Below are 22,745 nucleotides of genomic sequence, written 5' to 3'. Positions count from 1 at the left end.
TAATTTTTTCGCCAAAATGCTTATTCCGGGCTTTCCGTGTAGATTCAATTCCCATAGCCTGTTATTGAATTTTATTTGGATCCGACTTCCAGTTCCGGAGTTACATGGTAATATGTGAAAATTTGAGAAAAAGTGTGCACTCATTTTTCTCTGAAACGGCTCAACCGATTTTTACAAACTAAGATACAAAAGAAAGGTATTATAGTTTCCTAAAATTTGTAGAACATTTCGTCCGGATCCGACTTCCGGTTCCGGAACTAAGGCGTGATAAGTGGAAAGTTACTAATTTTATTAGTAGTTTTTCACAAACGATGGTCAAAAAACGTACAAATCCCATAAAACTGTCTGATAAATTCTTCTAGTTTACAGAGCTTGTTAGTTTGTGGGCATAAAAACTTAATTCGGCACTACTGGTCCCCTCTTTTCCTGTTTCGAGAGCACCGAAAGTCGAAAAAACTCCTAAAACTAAATCCACTTCGATTTCTCTGCGATGTTTGAACCGATTTTCACAAATCTTGATTTGAATTAAAGCTCATATTATCTTTAAAAATAATGTGAAATCTCATACGGATCCGACTTCCGGTTCCGCAGTTACAGGGCGATGAGTGTCAAAGTTTTCAAATCGCCATATAGAAAGACAATATGTACATCACCGAAAGAAGAAAAAAACACAAAACAAACGATGCGTGCTTTGTTCTATTTCGTACACGTTATGAATGAATCGAAATGGTTTCGGATTTCTGCTAATGGTGTGTGATATTGGTAAAAGACGGTGCTGCGGTCGATAAAAGTTTTAGCTGTTCTATGATAAGTGCGATTGAAACGAATGTCAGTGAATTCAAATTTATTTGAAAAAATATGCAATTTTCACAGCCAGTAATACCGTGTCGGTGATGTAGTGATGTCAATAATAATAATAATAATAATAATAATAGCTTAACTACATATGCAGAAGTAACAGAAATGCAGGTTCGCTTCGTTTGATAGATTTTGTATAATTGGTTTAATCGAAATAAAGCATGAGATAGTGAGTTTAGGTCTAACTAGGTTCAAAACTGTTGGTTGTAGGTCATATTTGTTGCTCGCAAACAAACCAACTTCGGCTATTTCGGTCATCTGAATCCGGTTTTGAAAGAATTGGAAATGATGTCTAAAATCTGCAAAATGGTCTCACTCACTTTCCTTCAAGATGGCCACATCGATTTTTATAGGTTCAAAAGAAAAGTCTTACAGTTTCATACGGAATTCCTAAATTTGTTGTAGATACTACTTTCGGTTCCGGAACTACAGGATAAACAGAATTTATAGAGTTCGTAAGATTAAGTAAAAACAAACTTTCCTATTTCTATTCAATGAACAGTTGTTTTTGCGAATTCCACAGTAATATTTATGATGTTATGAGTAATATGAGAAAAGCATCATTACACTACTAGGTGGATTAAAACAGGTTTTTATTCTTTTTGTTGCAATCAATGAAGTCCTCTTTTATGTCGTTTTCGCTTGATGCCAAACCTAACCCAGTTTCCACTCTAACTGCTGTCAAACCGTTTGTTTAAAGCCAGTTTCGAACCTAGTTTTAACGTTGTGGAACTGGAAATCGAGTCAGTTTCGAACCTGGATTTTATATCAGGTTTGTTCAAACCCCCGTTGCTAAGTGCGAAAACAACACAGTTTCGTAAAAAATGTTTGTTTGATGAAACTACCCTGGGTCAGTTTCAGTTTTTTCAAGCGAAAACGACATTAGAATATACTTTTACTAGCTATTAAATTACTTCCCACTATTTAATTCCATCTGAAAACTAATGTTCCGGGAGGTCTACGAAATAGGGGAGGCCGGGGCTAGTTGGCCGAGTTTCGCTTTCGGAATTTCTGTACGCTTTCTGGTTAGACATTTTGATAAACGCTTTGCTCTGTCATGAAGATACACCTTTAGAGCACATGTGTGATTTTTTTTCATTCCTGTATGAAAATCAAGAAAATAGTTATTAACAATCAAATGCGGAGAAAAAAATCGGCTAACCAACCCCAGAGCCGGGGTAGGTTGGCTGAGTTTAAAAAAAAAATGTGAAACACATCAATTGTATCAATAAACGTTTTCATTAGTTAAAAACGTGATTAATCTACTTAGCAGTGAGATGATACATATTTTTATCAATCCGAATGTGTTTTTTGCATTGATATTCTTCGGTGTTTTAGCTCTCATGACATTATCGGATAAAATTCACTAATTTTGTATGGGACCATAAGTTCTTTGATTTGAATTTTCGTTTTTGATGTTCGATTTGGCCTTTTTGATAAAATGATTGAGCTTTGAGAAACGATTCGAAATTGGAATCGGAATTCTAAAATCGGCGTAGCCGAAATCAATTAAATTCACCTGAAGAGTATGTAGACATCTTTGAGAAATTGTAGGGCGAATTAAATTTTTGGGTACCTTCCGAAACGAAAACTGAATACCGCTTAAACTGAAATAAATTTATTTGGTAATCGACTATCCAAATTTATAAACTCGATAAACCTGATTAATTTATGTGAACTGGACATTTTTATACTAATCAGCCTGTATCTCCTGAACCGGCAGTCGGACCTGACTAAAAAGTTAGATGTTTTATAGGACTTTAAGACCTCTCATTTGAATCATAGATTAGATTAATTAGTTTATAGATTTCATTTGAATCTTAGATTGGTTCAGTCATCTACGAGAAAAATTAGTTGCATTAATTTAAATATTGTTTCACATATAATCCTGTGGTTCCGCAATTAGAAGTCGGATCCAAACGTAATTAGGAACCTTGTTTGGGAGTATACTACTTTTAATATGAATCTGAGTTTTTAGGAAACGGTTTAGTTATCTCCGAGGAAATTCAGTGAAATTATTTGTCACACGCAATTGCTGATCTCGACGAACTGAGTCGTATGGTATATGGAAGTTTTGTTCTTTCAGCATTGATTGCTGTAAGTAGTTTAAATCAATACAATTATGGAATTACTTTCAATTCGTAAATGCTGATATCATCTGGTTTATATATGTCATATTCGAACGATTATGTTGCCAAAAACGAACCGTGCTAAAATCGGTTCGAAGCAAATTGTCATGAAAAAGGATACTGTACACAGTCTTTTTGGTACTTAGAAACAATTGTATGTAATAGTATAAAAAATCGTGTTTCACGTTGCTCCCAAGCATTGCTTTGTCATACAGCGCTCAAAACTCCTACTGCTGGAATAGGGGGAAAAGTCACTTATACAAAAATGTCGATATCTCCGTTGAAAATGGACGGATTTTAACAATCAATGGCTTGTTGGATAGCTGTTACCTTGTGGGATCTAAGTATAGAAACTTATTCTGTTTTTAACGTCAAATGTGACAGATACTGTCGAAAAACTGAAAATTTTGACATAATACCTCGTATAACTCAAAATGTAAACATCCGATCTCAAAATCATTCAATAGCGTTTAGGGTGACGGAGAGACCTTTCATTTGCGACTAGTATGAAAAAAAAGCCATCTCTGAGATCTCGACCTCTTAGTTGACAACGCACACACACGGACATTTGCTCAGTTCGTCCAGCTGAATCGATTGGTATATGACATTCGGCCCTCCGGGCCTCGGAAAATTTTTCTAAAGTTTGAGCGAATTCTATACCTATATATATATATATATATATATATATATATATATATATATATATATATATATATATATATATATATATATATATATATATATATATATATATATATATATATATATATATATATATATATATATATATATACATATATATATATATATATATATATATATATATATATATATATATATATATATATATATATATATATATATATATATATATATATATATATATATATATATATATATATATATATAAAGGTAAAACAAGTAGTTTTTACGGGACCTTAAGACCTTTTATTTGAATATTGGATGGACGACATCGGCTCAGCCATCTGACATTATTTTAATTTCATTACATATATCCTCCTGTAGTTCCGGAACCAGAAGTCGAATCCAAATGGAATTCAGAAATCTTATACGGGAGCATTAGACTGTTCATGTGAGTCTAAGTTTGTAGAAATCTGCGAAAAAGCGATGAAATTATTTTTCACACACACAAATTTGCTTACCTCGACGAATTTCTTCGAATGGAAAAAGAGTGTAAGAAGTTGTGTTCTTCCAGCAATTATTATTGCAAGAAGTATAAATCAATACAAATATGAAATTGTTTTAAATTTGAAAATACTGCCTAATCTATCTAATACATATGTCATGTTCGAACGATTATGTTGCCAAAAAACGAACCGTGCTAAAATCGAAACGTCATGAAAAAGGGTGCTGTGCATAGTCTTTTAGGTGCTAAGAAACAAATGCATAAAACAATATTGAAAATCGGATTTCACTTTGCTTTGAAACATCGCTTTATCATTAAGCGCGTGGAGCTCCTACTGCTGGAATGAAGCGAAAAGTCGAAAATGAAATGGAATGAACAGATTTTGACAACCTGTGGCTTGTTTTATAGCTACTACCGTGCGGAATCTTAACCTAAAAACATATTCTGTTTTCAAGGTCAATTGTGACAGATATTGTCAAAAAACTGAAAATTTTGACATAAAAGTAGAAAAGGAAAAAATAGACTTGTGCTAAGAGTGTGTTCGTGTGTGTTCTCTTTCCGTATATATAGGACTGCAAGTGAATGCCGTGGTGACCAAGTACAGCGGAGCATACTTGGTTCTTCTAATCAATTGGGCTATCTCTTCATGCGATTTCATATGCAGGATAATTTAATTGGTCAAACAATTTCCCCGGGTTAGGAGTTAGCTACAGATTCGAGTCTCTGAAGTAACATTTTAACAGTTCGTATTGTATATCGCTTGCAGCCAATATAACAGAACCAAAGAACAGTATAGCACAGTGAACAATAAGACGATTCGAAATGAATAAATCTAACGCACAAAGAAAACCATGGAAAAACTTTTTCCCCAGTGTTCTGAATGGTGTACGGGTCTAACGTATAACGAAAAAAATCCCATCTTATGTGACGTTCGACTACGACGGAAGGATGGTCATATAGATCACTGGTCACGTATGAAAGCCAGCAGACAACGTTTCAATACCGTCACCAAACCGTTCACAATGGCAAACCGTGTGAGAAAATGGACAAAAAGACATCTAAAGACTGCCCCAGAAAGTATGGACGCACTTTGGTGGATTCATGTCTTTTGGGACGAAAGTGACATTTTTGGTAGTACACAATTCTACCGTTGATTTCGAGTAGTGGCAAAAAGCAAGATCTGGCCAGAAGACAGTATCCTTGTGGCTTCGAATCATGGGTAGAAGTCGTTTTTGTAAACATTCCTTGATGTATATTTCGCTGTTCATGGAAGCAGTGGTGATTAAGGGTTTCGAAATCTTACCGCAGCTACAAATTGTTTGCCAGATCATAGCTTTCTTACCAAATTTTTCGACTTCAATCGATGTCTCAGACTCAGAAGGACACTTGCCCTTCTCGCACCGTATAATATTGTGGTCCCTGCAAGGATTTGTAATCGAATTTCACGTAGGTTTCGTCGTCCATGATTATGCAGTTCAAATTTCCAGCAAGAATCGTATTGTACAGCTTTCGAACCCTCGGCCTGATCGATGCTTCTGGTTTCGGACTACGTTTTGATTGTTTCTGCTTTTTATAGGTTCGAAGATTCAAACGTTCCTTAGCACGAAGAACATTTGACTTCGAAGTGCCCACTTTTTTGGCCACATCCCGAACTGAAGCCTCCTTCTTTTGCTCGAACGCCTTCAGTATACGTTCATCAAACTGAGGGTTAGCAGGACCTTTTTTCGATCCGTTTTCGGTTTATCCTCAAAGGTGATATCCTCACCGAACTTCCCGATTGCAGTGACAGTCGCGTTCTGTGCACCATTTGTACACAATTTTTCGACGTTGTTCTGCTGAAAGTCCACGCATTTCGAAACAAACTAATGAACACCAATAAACAACTGCACAACTGGTTAGAGAAGAGTGTAAACAACAGGCCGCAGCCATAAAAATTGACAGATTCTGAACCAATGCGAAATGGCAGCGGTTTTTGGTTGTGTCCATACTTTCTGGGCCAGTCTTTATATCGAAAGACACTTTATTATACGCAACCTCAGTACTTCGAAGACAGAAACAAAGAACATTCAAACACTCTCATCGACTGAACTGTCAACCGCTACCAATATACAACATATCTTTATATATATATATATATATATATATATATATATATATATATATATATATATATATATATATATATATATATATATATATATATATATATATATATATATATATATATATATATATATATATATATATATATATATATATATATATATATATATATATATAAATGCAGAGGCCATCCTTTGTAATCGCATCACTTAAGAACGGATGGACGGATTTACATTATTCTTTTTTTGTTTGATCAGTTTCTATCAACACCGGGTTCGTACATCAAAAACATTATGAAAACTTGCCGGAAAAGTGTGAAAAATCCATAAAGTTGTTTTGTATGGACAATGGTATTTTCCGTTGAAAAAAATCGCCAATGATTGCTAGATCTACGATTGATGTTTGGCACGCAAGAAGATGCTCAGTATTTCGCCGTTGAAGAAAAGAATACTAGATCGTTGGAAAATTGTTTGGCGCGCAACGAGTAGTTTTGGGTGGAGATTTTACATGCACCCAATGCACAATGCACATTCGTTATTTTGAAACACGTACTGAATAGGGCATTACAATCATTGCTTGCCAAATGACTGGTGGAACGCATTTGACTTTTCTTGATATATCGTAAGCAGGATCAAAAGTTCTGACATCGTTTACCAGTGGATGCATTGTGTACAATGTGTTCAATTGGATAAATAATGTTGACTATTGTGAGTTGAACATATCAAAATATAGAACGATTTTTAACGATTGAGGTCTTTTTTTATGCGAATTTTCAGAGTTATGCGTTTTTTTACGGGAAGTTTCAGAGTAATGCGTTTTTTTCATGCAAATTTTCAAAGTTCTGCGGTTTTTTTATGCGGTGCGTAAATTCGCATATAAAAAAACTTCAGTGTATTTCTTTCTGAACTCAACGCCATTCCTTAATTGTAGATCGAGTACTAAGTAAAATGATGAAGTGACTCAACTAATGAGATTACTATTGATACAATTGATATACGAAGTTAATGGGTGCAATATTTAATAAAATGATAATTTGAGCTTTCGAATGTTCTAAAATTTATTATTTCATCGCTAAACTGTTAATCGGAAATTGATCCTGTGATTGTCATGCGACGAACATTCATCAAATAAGATTAAGGAATATCATCAGTCTAGCGGTGTAGCAGCTTATGGACAACCGCTCAAAACAGGTTTATTCCTTCCGATAATCCATTATTATCTCATCTCATATGTCGAAACAATTAGTTTAAGGTTCTACAAACAATCTCCGGGAAACAGCCATTGTTGAAAAACGCAATGGCAGTTTTATCCACTATTGCTTGATGAATCGAAGAAAACATCAGTTTATTCAGAAAAAAATTGCCAAACAAATTGATTTTTCTGTTTTAAATTCCAGCTAAGAAAACTACTTTTGCGTTTTGCAACAATGGCTGTTTTCCGGAAATGGTAAATTGCCCCATAAGAGAGATCTACAATTTCTGTTCAATGCACTGACTCAAAGGATAAGATGGCGATCGGTGCATTAACTTAATTTCTCCGTAACAAAATCTTTTAACATGTTCACAATAATTTTGTATCATATTTCTTTTTCGGGCCGAAGTTAATGTGTTGGATACGAATTCGTCGTAATTCGTTTATTTTAGGCTAAATAATCAGTGAAATAATGGAAAGAAGCATTACCGTTTGACAATTCTGGTGTCAGGAAAGATAAATTTAAAATAATAATTTCAAACGAGACGAAGTTCGACGGGTCTGCTAGTATACACATATAACAACAACAACTGCGACAACGAAACAACGGAGTAGACGAAGGGATGAATGATGACGAACGAAATAATCTCTCTCCCTTCTCTCGCTTCTCTCCCAAATAATAGTACATCGAATAAAATAGCCAACAAGAAAGATTACAACAGTGTATTAAACAAAAACGGGGTTAAACAAAACTATAACTAAGCTCAATTCATGCAGTAGAAATAATAAATTTCACCCAATTTTTTTTCAAGCGAACACGAATTGCCGGATCTTGCATATATCAGTGCAGTGTCTCTTTGGTCACTTTTCTCGTCACAAAACAAAAGTTTTTCTTGAACTGCATTTCACTAAAATGTCTTCCACGTCTCCTCAAGGTTCCCCTTGTAGCCAAATATTGACCTTTTTCCGTAACGGCAAGATGCCAAATCCTACCAAACCGAACGAGACAGCTGTTTAACTTCAGGAAAGTCAGTAGCGGTTGTTTTTTAAGGCACACGAATATTCTAGAATTTTTTTCTTTAAGAACTTCGATAGTTTGCTTTGTTTAAAAATCTGTTCCAAATTTCCTATTTCAGTTGGCGTACGATATTTCTGTATAGGAAACTGTGCAAAGTATGCCATGACGTAAGCTTCGTCATCCTGTATCACACAATCAAACTCTTTCAGCATCTTCAAGTACAGCTTCCGAGACTGTACTTTGACCGAATGGTTCAGCTCCGGCCCATTCTTAGCTTGCCGAAAACACCCCAAGCGAGTTTGCAACATCTCGGACGAAGGGGTTGGAGCTTGAAATAGATGGAAAATCTTTTCAACATTTTTTCAGTGCTTCCGATTTTCGATTCCCTCCCGATATAGGCTTCCTGGCGGTTGACAAACTTTCTCCGGGCTCTTTGAGGACAAATGATTCGGCCATATGTATTTAATTTTTCGCAAACTTGGTGTGTGAGTAGCTTGGATTTTCGCAATGCCAGAGCAAAATTTTTATGAGTTGGTCTTCTAGCTTTGATGTATTTTTTGCAACCGAAAAGCAAGTGTCAAAAGGGAAAATAGGCATGAACTAGGGATGTGTTGTTTTTTATGCACTATGAAAGAAACAATTAGTTAAGAAAATTTGGTCAATATTTTATAGTTTACAGTTCCGAAAACACTTGCACACTAACACCAAATTTCATCGATTTGTCATATAGTTATTGATGAAACTCGTTCGGTTGGGTGTGTTCTCTTTAGTAAGTACTCTTTTTTTCGTCAACCGTTTGTCAACCGACGACAAATGAAATCACCTCCAACCGAACAGGTCCCCGAACCCTTCCAAAAAACAACAAAACTAATCTGGCACAAACAATCTCGCACGATCTCAGCAAAATCGCGCGTCACCTAGTCATCGTTTGGCGGTAGGCAAATGAAAGGTCAACCAAAGCTGGTTTTAATCGTCTCAAAATAATCACAACTGAAGGACACAGAAAAGGAAGCGGAAACGTGGGTGGGGTTGTCGTACCAGAAGACACAAGAAGCTTCTTCGGTTATTATCTTCCGGATGTCATTCTCGGGTTATCAAAATTTGCACAAATCCCTTTTGAGGGACATCTCTTTCCTGCTAGCAGCCGGAGTGACGGCGCTCGAAGAAAGGTTGAACTCCGCGGTTAACGAGGCGCTGTTTCCAACAGTAGCGGATTCTTCACGCGATAAGCCCAGAGCACACGGAAGTCGATTCGGGTAGAATCAGAGAAAAAAAATAATAGCAAATTATCATCATTTATATGCTAATCTAATATCATTATGTCGTCTTTAGAGCTGCCATTAAAAAATCCCTTCGCTCGCGTTTGCTGACTTTATGATTGGGTTGGGCAAATTTGCCTTTTTTTAAGTTTTGAACACTTGCAATCGGGTTAAGATTTTCGTATAATTGCTCAAGATAGTTGAGTATTGAAAACGTGATCATTTGCGATTTAATTAAAGGATTCTACAGAACAGAATCCTGATAGAATTTTGTTTAACTAAACTACCTTGACGGGATAAAACAATGTCTAAAAGCTGTCAAAGTCGTTCGCCGCTGGGCATCAACTTTTTTCCCACATTTCCCAGCCTCCGTCGTCCACTCGGTTTAATCACAAACTCTTTTACATGATTTCGCTTTACAACCATCGAACCCACCCCCCAGCAAACCCCCTTCAGATGTCACACCAGAGGAAAGTGTTATCGAATTCACTATTGACTGACAACCGGGGTTTTTGCTGTTATTATTTAGGACGACGAGTAAAAAAATCATCACATATCAGCACACATCCTATTCCGAACTGTCGCAGGGCTACCGTTTCAACCGGCCGGGACTAGAAGCTAGAATCCGTCCAAACCGAACCAATTCATTCCGAGGGAGTAGATAACAAAGACCTAGTATTTTTTTTTTTCTGCGATACTCACCAGTTTCCTCCTGGAAAATGAAAACCATCCAACGTCACACACGGTGAGAGTTGTAAAAAGAAAACAAATGTCCTTTCCCGTCCAGACGGGCCTCGCCACCTCCCCCCAACCAAACAAAGTGCACTTCAATTTCTGCGGATTTCCCAAACCCGGAGAGCCCCGACTGCACTGCGCACCATCGCATCGGCAAAGTGCGCTTTCGAAAATTGCACTATCTGCGGTAAAAGGTTCTTCTCCATCAAAAAATCCTGTCGTTTCGTCCTCTTGCGGGGGGGGGGGGGTGTCGAGCAAACGAATTCAATTGATATCTGTCATTACGTCGTTGATGTCGCTGTCGTCGTCCTTTCAGCAGCTGTGGGAGCACGTTTGCTTGCTCCAAAACTGCTGGGCTGTAAAACTGCAACTGCAACTTGCGGTTCGTCATCGATTAGAAAAGGGGGGGAGGTGCTAAACGTGAGTGGATTCGTGTTGTTTTTTTTCTCGTTGGAAGTCCAGTGGACGACGAATTTTGGATGCAACTGCATACTTTCGACAATGCATAACTCTCCTGTGCTAGGGCGAAGTGACAGGAGGGGAAGGAGGGAAGATTGAACACTGACAACTTCTTGCATGTTACGGCTCATACAGGCCCAGGTACACGTGCATAGACTCGAAACAAACCGACAGAAAGACTGCTGGGCTCGTTGGAAAACAGTAGGCCATTCGATTGTGCGGTTCGGTGCGTTGAAGTTTGACTTGAAGTTCTATTTTAAAACAAAAATATGAACTAACTAGCTGACCCGTCGAACTTCGTCTCGCCAGAAGAATTGTCAAAAGACTAAGTGGTCAACGATTCTCTCCATTATTTTTCTGATTACTTAACTTACAATCAACGAAATTCGACACACACTCTTTTTAGCTCACAAAGAAGAAATATCACCAAAGATTAATGTGAAAATATGTAATACCTCTGTTAAGCGAAAATTGAACAAATGCACAGATATCTATTCTGAACAGTCCGTTTTAAGGAATTACTCATACGTGAATGTTCACCCGACAGAACAAACTTCAAAGCAGTTTCTTATACACAAAAAATTTCTATTTTTGTGTTCGGTAATAATTTTTCCGGCAACGATCTGTAAAATATTATTTTTACTGAAAGATACGTAAAATTTATCCAACTTACGGTCATCTGCCAAAGAACTACTGAATATCGGAAAACCCTATGTAAAAGTTACGATTATTTATTATTTACTGACACGGTCTGTGAACTCTGAAATGTCATTTCTCTTGACGAACACAGTAAAAGTTTTACCAATATCCGGAAAATTAATAAAAAATAATGAAGAATTTCAGTAATCATCACTAAACATTCAGCAGAAATAAAGATCTGTCAAATAACATAATTTTCGGACGAAAAGGTGTGAAAATTTCTAGATTTGTGAAGAAAAAAATAGTCGTGCGATTTGATTGCTTGCGAAAAATAGATAATACTGATTCCTAGCGGTAATTTTTCATGTAGTTAATATTTTCAAAAAGCCTTCTACAACTTATTATTTCTGCACTCTAAAAATAGGAAGGGTGATCCCATATTCTACTGAATTGCATCCGAAAGATATTTGATCATTTTATTTGAAAAAATTATTTCTGAAGAGCAAATGTAATTTAATTCATTCATCATCCGCAAATAAATGAATTAATCGGATGAAAATATGTTTTGAAAACAAAAATGCTCTTTCCTTTTACCAAAAAAATTGTAATACTTTACGGGTCAAGACGTTTACATATTTTTAGGATTGTTTTGTGAATTTCGCCGAACGTCGGTATTGAATAATGGAGAAGTCATTAGAATTATGACAGATCGAAGTTCAGTGGAACTGTACCGATCATTCAGCAAATAAAACTTTTACTGAGCGGATTACCGAATGTCCAGCTGTTTGAAAGTCAGTAAAACTGTACCGACACCCGTAAAAATAATTTGGTGTGTACAGCTTTTAAACAGCGAGAAATTTTTCTCAAAATCTGTTCTGTACGTTCAAATTATCAAAAAGTACCATGCGCAGAGCTTAAAATTGTCACACATTCTCAATGAAAGAAACCATTTCAGCAGTCTCATTTTCAATGTTTTACTGTCTCATTCGCAAATGACCGACACCAGAACAAACGAAGAGAGACGAAGCATTTTAGTTTCTCATCGAAAAAATGAGAGAGCATAATTGCCAACGTCACTCTTCCCTCTATGACAAGACGAAACCAAACTAACGTCTTCAGGTAGCAACAGCAGAATTGAAATTTTCATTCTTGCATCGGTGTATTGAAAATATGTGACGCTTGGCTATAAAAAGTGACTAAAATATGGCAAATCGAAGTAATTACATCCCAGAACTTCTTTGGAAACCAAAACTACTACAAATTCGAGCATCAACAGTTAAAACTTATTGTGAAACCTCACAGCTTTGGTTGAATATCGACACTGAATACTATAGGATTTTCACTGAAAACTGCAAATGACTGAAAGGGCAAATGAAAGAAAAAACACAATTTTGAAACTACTTTCCCGTTTATGGCATTGACTGGACATGGATTTCGTTCTCATAGTTTGCAAGCGAAACTGAGAGTGACAATAATTTCTTGTCATTTTCGTTTATTTTTCAGTCAATGAAAATGACTTTTATTAGCTCTGACCATGCGTACTTTAGAGCTCTAGTCTAGTCTTTAATTTTTGTTTTTAATTAAATTATGTGTATTTTGTTTTTAATAATGTTATGTGACTATTAGTTTTAGATGTATTGTGATAATTATTATGTGTTGTTTTTTTAAAAGATGGTGGTTTTTGCGCCCGTTTGAGAATGACATATTTTATGTTCAACTCAAATGGGTTTTTCTCCACCCATATCCATGTAGATTTCGTATCCGATGGATATTACAATAATAAATAAATAAATAAATAAATAAATAATAAAGTGGATATTTTCAGGTACTGTGGAACTTTTGATTGCTTGGAGACGACGCTTAAATTTTAATTTGATATTGATCTTACCAGTTTGAACATTCTTCACAGAATATGCAACATGAAATGACAGTCTCAATTCATTATGGTAATCATCTTGAACATTGATATCTGATAGCCACTTACTGTGTGCGCATAGTCTAATCAAAGATAAATAATAAAGACATGTATGTGCATACAAATATAAAAAAAAAATCTGGTCCGTTACCGGTACTTTCTAAAATGACCGCACTCACCGCTTGGTGGAGCGCGAGATTAATTGCATTGTTATCGTTTCGACCAAAGTGTGCCATGAAATCTCAATATATACAAATGAGCTAACGTATCGAAAGGGTTCTTACGGTATGACATTTGCATTATGAATGCGATGATGGGAACTCAGCAGTGCAACCAATTTATCACCATTGGTGCCAGTTTCACGGAGGACCGTAGATGTGCGCCAAAAAAAGATCGTGACTGTCATGTCTGGAAATTCGTTTGTGGTCTAATCTAAATCATTAGAAAGAGAAATGCAAGGAAAATCTCTTAAATTGACCACACAAAGCATCTCGTTGCGCTCCTAACAATTTTTTCAACGATCTAGTATTCTTTCCTCCGACTCTTTTTCCTTATTTTTCTGATTACTTAACCTACAATCAATAGAATTCGATACACATTCCTTTTACCCCAAAAAAGAAATATCACCAATATTATTGTGAAAATGTAAAACACTTCTGTTAAGCAAAAATTTAGCAAATGCATAGATTGTCATCTCATCCTTTGAGTCAATTCACTGAACAGAGAGCAGTTCCTTGCACAGCTTTGAGGCAGCGAGAAAGTTTTCTCAGAACTTGTTCTGTATGTTTAAGTTGCCAAAAAGTGCCACGCAAACTTTAGAGCTCTAATAAAGTGGACATTTTTCAGGTACTGTGGAGCTTTGGTTGCTTAGAAAGGCTTAGTATACCTTAAATCATTAGAAAACAAACTGCACGGAAAATCTCTTAGCTTGACCTAAACGCTTCTACAGCACAAACTTTGCATTGATTTATTCAAAAATTTACTGATTTGTTAGGCCGGGATGGCCAATATTCATCATTAGTCAGCATTCATCAACAGGTAAATGATATCAGAATTTTTTCTGCTGCCTACAGCGGTTTTCTAGAAAACAGTCATATGCATTCCGTCATTGAGTCATTTGTCAAGTTTTAATACCCAATTAATTAATTAATTAATCTCCACTACTAATCTTTGCGCGCCAAACGATTTTTTCAACGATCTAGTATTCTTTTCTTCGACGGTCAAACACTTATGCAACTCGTTGCGCGCCAAACACCGATTGTAGATCTAGCAATCATTGGCGACTTTTTCAGTGGAAAATTCCATTGTCCATACAAAATAACTTTATTGGTTTTTCCTACTTTTCCGGTAAGTTTTCCTAATTTTTTTGATGTACGAACCCGGTGGGGGTAAAAACTGATCAAACAAAAAAAAAGCATCTCAATCCGTCCATCCGTTCTTACGTGATGCGATTACAAAGAATGATCTCTGCATTTATATATATATATATATATATATATATATATATATATATATATATATATATATATATATATATATATATATATATATATATATATATATATATATATATATATATATATATATATATATATATATATATATATATATATATATATATATATATATATATATATATAGATACCAAATACAAATAATAATACCCCTATGTCGCATATGAACGGATCGCTTGTTCTTGGTTCACCAAATGAACTAGTTGGCCTAGTCCATTTTTCTGTTTTGACACGATAGGCTGAAAATGTTCAAAACGGAATTATCTGGCAACACGTAGTTGCTACGAAACAAGATTAGTTTATTTGTTTTTCTTGCTGTGCTGTGAGCGTAAGACCGGTTCTGATTTCTGTATAATTTAAAAAATTGAACATTTAAGTATTAAGTGTCATTCTACAGCACCTCTTCAGCTGGTATGAACTAAATTTTTATAGTTTAGTTTTGAACAATGCCATCATCTTATGAGCCGAGAATCACTAAGAGCTAGTGATATCTACAGAATCCCCTCGGATTGTGCAAAAGCTAATATAGAAGGTCAATATAGGGGAAGATGGGGTAAAACACTCCCCTGAGGCATAATGCAGTTTTTGATTTTCTCAAAAGTTACCAATTTTTTTCACTGAAATTTTAATGAAACTGAAAGTCCGCCATAACAACAGATTACTATGAAATGTTGGTAGCGATGGTTCAATCATATCTGGAAAAATAAAACAATTATGTCTCTGTTATAAGTAATTTTTTATGTTCGTTCCATAGTTATTTTCTAGGGTGATGAAGACGATTTTAATTATGCAACCAGTGAATTTTTTGGCCAATCATTCGGGTTTCTAAAATTAGTTCTAATACAGACGATGTAAAGGGTGATTTTTTAAGAGCTTGAGAACTTTTTTAAACAATAAAACGCATAAAATTTGCAAAATCTCATCGGTTCTTTATTTTAAACGTTAGATTGGTACATGACATTTACTTTTTGAAGATAATTTCATTTAAATGTTGACCGCGGCTGCGTCTTAGGTGGTCCATTCGGAAAATCCGCTTTTTTATCGACAAATTTTGTTCAGCGATGAGGCTCATTTCTGGTTGAATGGCTACGTAAATAAGCAAAATTGCCGCATTTGGAGTGAAGAGCAACCAGAAGCCGTTCAAGAACTGCCCATGCATCCCGAAAAATGCACTGTTTGGTGTGGTTTGTACGCTGGTGGAATCATTGGACCGTATTTTTTCAAAGATGCTGTTGGACGCAACGTTACAGTGAATGGCGATCGCTATCGTTCGATGCTAACAAACTTTTTGTTGCCAAAAATGGAAGAACTGAACTTGGTAGACATGTGGTTTCAACAAGATGGCGCTACATGCCACACAGCTCGCGATTCTATGGCCATTTTGAGGGAAAACTTCGGAGAACAATTCATCTCAAGAAATGGACCGGTAAGTTGGCCACCAAGATCATGCGATTTGACGCCTTTAGACTATTTTTTGTGGGGCTACGTCAAGTCTAAAGTCTACAGAAATAAGCCAGTAACTATTCCAGCTTTGGAAGACAACATTTCCGAAGAAATTCGGGCTATTCCGGCCGAAATGCTCGAAAAAGTTGCCCAAAATTGGACTTTCCGAATGGACCACCTTATACGCAGCCGCGGTCAACATTTAAATGAAATTATCTTCAAAAAGTAAATGTCATGTACCAATCTAACGTTTAAAATAAAGAACCGATGAGATTTTGCAAATTTTATGCGTTTTATTGTTTAAAAAAGTTCTCAAGCTCTTAAAAAATCACCCTTTATTTGCAATTTTATAGAAAAATCGTCAAATTTATCGTCTCATATTTTTGGGGGTAAAACGACTCGAATTGTGTGAGGCAAAATGCTCAAAAATTCGCTTACAAAAATTATCCATAATTTATCAATTTAATGAATAATAGTGAACAATCTTCCACCTCATTCAGTAATAGCCGTTCAACCGAGAAGGTTGTGTATAGAAGCGTACAGTTTAATAACGCTGGTTGGTTTACACGCGTTAAATACGACAACGGTTGAACTACAGGTAGAAACCTGTTGGCAGCAGCCGTTAAAACGTAAAATCGTGCTGCATAAGAGAGCCCTAGTGCTGGGCCAAGCTGGTGAAGGAAACAACAAAGGGCGTTTCCCAAACTCTACCCAGGCCGCAATATACAGCCACAAGTGCTGAGCAGGAGAGTGCAAAGGCACATCGAAGAGGAAGAGTGCAAAGGCACATAGAAGCAGGAGAGTGCAAAGGCACACCGGTGCGAAGGCACTTCGGTGCAGAAGCATATCGGTGCGGAGCACTAGGAAGAAGGAGACAAGACAACTCGGTTTTTCCACTGCCATACAACACGCAGGTATACACCGGTGACCTGCGCTGGTTACAGCTGGCGAAGACGAAAGCAAATCGGAATTCGAGTGGTGCTGGATGTCAGGTAGCAGTAGCATCACATCATATTCTATCGCTACAGTGAGCTTCAGCATTGTATCAACGTCCAGATACATCCAACAAGAACATCTAGAGCAACGAGGATCTACACGGCAGTGCAACGGAGATAGACAACAATTTCAAGGTAGAAGTTTTTTCTTTTCCTTTTGATTGAGTACTGTGTAGTGTTGGTTTCAAATTTTATTTTAAAGTTTAGTTAAAAATTTTAATGTAATGGATGAATCCATGGACGTAAATCCTAGCATGAATCCGATACCCCCACGAACGAAAAAATATCAGGAGAGCTCTTCTGGGCCTTGGATAGTCTTTTTTAGACGTATATCAAAGCCATTAAACATTTTTCAAATTAATAAAGGTTTGACATCACGATACTCTTCAATCAAAGAGATCATAAAAGTAAATAACGATAAAATTCGTGTTGTGGTAAATAATTTGAAACACGCGAATGATATTGTCTCTTCGGAACATTTCAATAAAGAGTATAAAGTTTACATACCCTCCAAAGATGTCGAAATTGACGGTGTTGTTACCGAAGCGAGTCTTTCGGTAGATGATTTACTCAAGCATGGTGTTGGTCGTTTCAAGAACTCTATGCTTGAGGGTGTGAAAATACTGGAGTGCAAACAACTGTACTCAGTAGTTCATGAAGAGGAAAAAAAAGTTTATCGCCAATCAGACTCGTTTCGAGTGACATTTGCCGGGTCTGCGTTGCCGTCCCATGTCTATGTCGATAAAATTCGCCTCCCTGTTCGGCTTTTTGTTCCAAATGTAATGAATTGTACGAACTGCAAAAAATTCGGCCACACAGCTACTTACTGTAGTAATAAACCAATATGTATTAAGTGTGAAGGGCCTCATAAAGATAATGATTGCAACAAGGAAATTGGAAAATGTATTTATTGTGGGAATAGTCCTCATGATGATATTTCAGTATGCACTGCATTTAAAGTGCACAAAGACAAAATTAAGCTTTCTTTAAAAGCACGGTCTAAGCGCACATATGCAGAAATGCTTAAAACGGTCATTGATGTCCCCCCTTTGGAAACCGAAAACGGGTTTTCAAATCTAGAGGAACCAGAGGACACTGACTCTGACGAAAATAGTGAAGGTAATTCGTTTATCACTACCCAAGGGTCAGTTAAGAGAAAGAAGTCTTCCTCCAAATTACCAAAAAAGACACCAAAAATTTCATCTTCAAAAAAAGATCCCCGTGTTAAACAAAAAAAGTCAAAACCAAAGACTGTGCCTCCTGGTTTGTCAAATTCACAAACCAATCCAGGATCTAGTACAGAAAAAGATAATAATCCAGTGGGCTCCATTTCACAGCCACCAACAGGATTACTGAAGTTTTCGGAAATTGTTGAATGGATTTTCTCAGCATTCAATATATCTGAACCCTTAAAGACCCTCATAATGGCATTCCTTCCAATAGCTAGAACCTTTTTGAAGCAGTTATCAGCTCAATGGCCAATTGTCTCAGGTTTTGTATCTTTTGATGGATAATTTATCACCCGTCGCAAATGATACAATCAATGTCCTGCAGTGGAATTGTCGAAGCATCATGCCAAAACTTGATTCATTTAAAATATTATTGCATAGTCAAAAATGTGATGTATTTGCTTTATGCGAAACATGGCTTACTTCAAACATAGCTTTAAATTTTAATGATTTTAACATTATACGTCTCGATAGAGACTCTCCGTATGGTGGAGTGCTTTTGGGAATTAAGAAATGCTATTTCTTTTATAGATTAAACATCCCTTCAACTTCTAGTATAGAAGTTGTTGCTTGCCAAATAAACATTAAAGGCAAAGATATTTGCATAGCTTCGGTTTATATTCCTAAAAAACCCCAAGTTGGACAGCAACAGCTTAATGAAATGGTTGAAGCCCTTCCTGCACCACGATTGATTCTGGGGGATTTAAATTCGCACGGTATTATGTGGGGTTCCGTTTACAATGATAGCAGATCATCTTTAATACAAAACATTTGTGACAATTTTAGCATGACGGTATTAAATATGGGTAGCATGACACGGATCCCAAGACCTCCGGCACGCCCAAGTGCATTAGATCTATCTCTTTGCTCAACATCAATTCGACTAGATTGCACCTGGAAAATACTGCCTGATTTACACGGTAGCGATCATTTACCAATCATCATCTCAATTAGCAGTAGCAATTGCATTGCTACTTCCGCTAGTATTCCATATGATTTGACAAAAAATATCGACTGGATTAAATACCAAAGTAGTATCTCTAGTATTTTGAATTCAATGGAAGAGCTTCCTCCACTTGAAGAATATGACTTCCTCATTTGTTCGATTCTGGAGGCAGCAGAACAATCCCAAACTAAACGCTTTCCTGGGCCAACGACTAACAGAAGGCCTCCCAACCCCTGGTGGGACAAAGAGTGCTCAGAGGCTAAACTCGCAAAACAAAATGCTTGCAAGACGTTTCTAAAACGGGGAGGAGGAACTCCTCAGAATTTTGAAAAACTTATGGTTTTAGAAACCAAGTACAAGAGCATACTTCGAGCCAAAAAATGTAGCTATTGGAGACATTTTGTCGAAGGTTTGTCAAGAGATACCTCAATGAGCACTCTTTGGAACACGGCCAGACGAATGAGGAATCGTAACGTGGGCAATGAGAGTGATGAGTACTCGAACCGATGGATATTTGACTTTGCTAGGAAAGTATGCCCAGATTCTGTTCCTACGCAGAGCATTATACGGGAATCTCCTCCAAATAATGGTTTTATTAATAACCCATTTTCAATGATGGAATTTTCTATAGCACTCTTGTCTTGTAACAATAACGCTCCAGGGTTGGACAGAATTAAATTCAACTTGGTGAAGAATCTGCCCAACCTCGCAAAAAGACGTTTGTTGGAATTGTTCAACAAGTTTCTTGAGCAAAATATTGTTCCACCTGACTGGAGACAAGTGAAAGTTATCGCCATTCAAAAACCGGGGAAACCAGCTTCCAATCACAACTCATATAGACCCATTGCGATGTTGTCCTGCATCAGAAAATTGTTCGAAAAAATTATTCTACGACGTCTCGACACTTGGGTCGAGACGAACGGTTTGTTGTCAGATACTCAGTTTGGCTTCCGTAGAAATAAAGGGACGAATGATTGCCTTGCATTACTTTCGTCTGACATCCAAATTGCCTTCGCTCAAAAGCAACAAATGGCATCTGTATTTTTAGACATTAAAGGAGCATTTGATTCAGTTTCCATTGATGTTCTTTCAGACAAGCTTCACCAAAATGGACTCCCAGCGGTTATAAATAATTATTTGCACAACCTTTTGTCAGAGAAACGCATGCATTTTTCACATGGCGTTATGGCAACATTCAGAATTAGCTACATGGGTCTCCCGCAAGGCTCATGCCTCAGTCCGCTCCTCTATAATTTTTTCGTGAATGACATTGACAGCTGTCTAGTAACCCCATGTACACTAAGACAATTGGCAGATGATGGCGTGGTTTCAATTACTGGACCCAAAGCTATTGATCTGCATAAACCATTGCAAGATACCTTAGATAACTTGTCCGATTGGGCTGTTCATCTTGGTATCGAATTCTCTGCGGAGAAAACAGAGTTAGTCGTCTTTTAAAGAAAGCATGATCCCGCGCAGCTTCAGCTCCATATGATGGGAAGAATGATCCAACAGGTTTTAACTTTTAAATACCTCGGGGTGTGGTTCGATTCCAAATGCACGTGGGGAGGACACATTAGGTTTCTGATAACGAAATGCCAACAAAGAGTAAATTTTCTTCGAACAATAACAGGATCTTGGTGGGGTGCTCATCCGGAAGATCTAATAAAATTGTATCAGACAACGATACTTTCAGTGATGGAATATGGATGCGTTTGCTTTCGTTCCGCTGCAAACTCTCATATTATCAAACTGGAGCGAATTCAGTATCGTTGTTTGCGAATTGCTTTAGACTGCATGCATTCGACACATACAATGAGTCTTGAAGTTCTGGCGGGAGTTCTTCCATTAAAAGATCGATTTTGGGAGCTTTCATCACGCCTGCTAATAAGATGTGAGGTGCTGAATCCCATGGTAATTAATAATTTCGAACGACTAGTCGAGCTTCGATCTCAAACAAAATTCATGACAGTATATTTTAACCATATGTCACAGGAAATCAACCCTTCAAGATATATTCCTATCCGTGTCAGCCTCCTAAATGTCCCTGACTCAACTTTATTTTTCGATACATCCATGCAGCGCGAAGTGCGTGGAATCCCGGATCATCTACGTTCGACGGAAATCCCAAAAATATTTTCAAGTAAGTTCAGGCATGTTGACTCTGAGAAAATGTTTTACACGGACGGATCGCGAATTGAAGAAGCGACAGGGTTTGGTATGTTCAACAATAATGTTTCGGCCTCATTTAGGCTTCAAGAACCTGCATCTGTTTATATAGCAGAGCTAGCAGCAGTTCAATATAGTTTGAGTGTAATCGTCACATTAATTCCAAACCATTATTTCCTCTTCACAGATAGTCTGAGTGCAATTGAAGCCATTCGCTCAAACATGACTGGCAAGACTGAACCGTTTTTCCTGGGCAAAATAAAACAGTGCCTGAACGACATATTGAACAATAATTATCTAATCACTATAGTCTGGGTCCCGGCTCATTGCTCCATTCCTGGCAATGAAAGAGCCGATATTTTAGCCAAACGTGGTGCTATTGAGGGTGAAATTTATGAGAGACCAATTGCTTTCAACGAATTCTATAGCTCGTCTCGCCAAAGAACACTTGCCAGCTGGCAAGCTTCTTGGGATAAAGATGATCTGGGTCGGTGGATGCACTCAATTATTCCGAAAATATCGACAAAGGCATGGTTCAGGGGACTGGATGTGAGTAGAGATTTCATTCGTGTGATGTCTAGAATCATGTCCAATCACTACACGTTAGATGCACATCTCCTTCGAATTGGGCTCTCCGAGACTAATCATTGTGCTTGTGGCGAAGGTTATCGAGATATTGATCATGTCGTTTGGACATGCGTGGAGTATCGTGATGTCAGATCTCAACTAATAAATTCTTTGCGTACCCAAGGTAGACTATCCAATATCCCAGTTCGAGACATTCTTGCTTGTCGTGACCTTTCATACATGAAACTTATTTATCATTTCATAAAGAAAACTGGAGTTTCAATTTAATAAAGGCCCCTTTCAAGACTTAGTTCTGATCCCAGCTGCGTCCATGAGTTCAACCAATAGCTAAATTAGAATAAAAATAATGTAATGATACAAACAAACTCGAAACAGTTTATGAAATTATTAACAAAATGTCTGAAAATA

At 36.9% G+C, this 22,745-nt stretch overlaps 1 protein-coding gene across 1 annotated transcript in view; it reads left to right on the top strand.

Annotated features, from left to right (window-relative positions):
• The window catches only part of LOC131431528 (zinc finger protein ush), a 598,378-nt gene that overhangs the window by 209,906 nt on the left and 365,727 nt on the right, over positions 1-22,745 (top strand). The window lies entirely within an intron of this gene.

Source organism: Malaya genurostris, chromosome 2 (assembly GCF_030247185.1).
Source record: "Malaya genurostris strain Urasoe2022 chromosome 2, Malgen_1.1, whole genome shotgun sequence".
Lineage (NCBI taxonomy): Eukaryota > Metazoa > Arthropoda > Insecta > Diptera > Culicidae > Malaya > Malaya genurostris.
The sequence above is the reverse complement of the archived record's forward strand: the minus strand, read 5'-3'. Positions and strand labels throughout refer to the sequence as shown.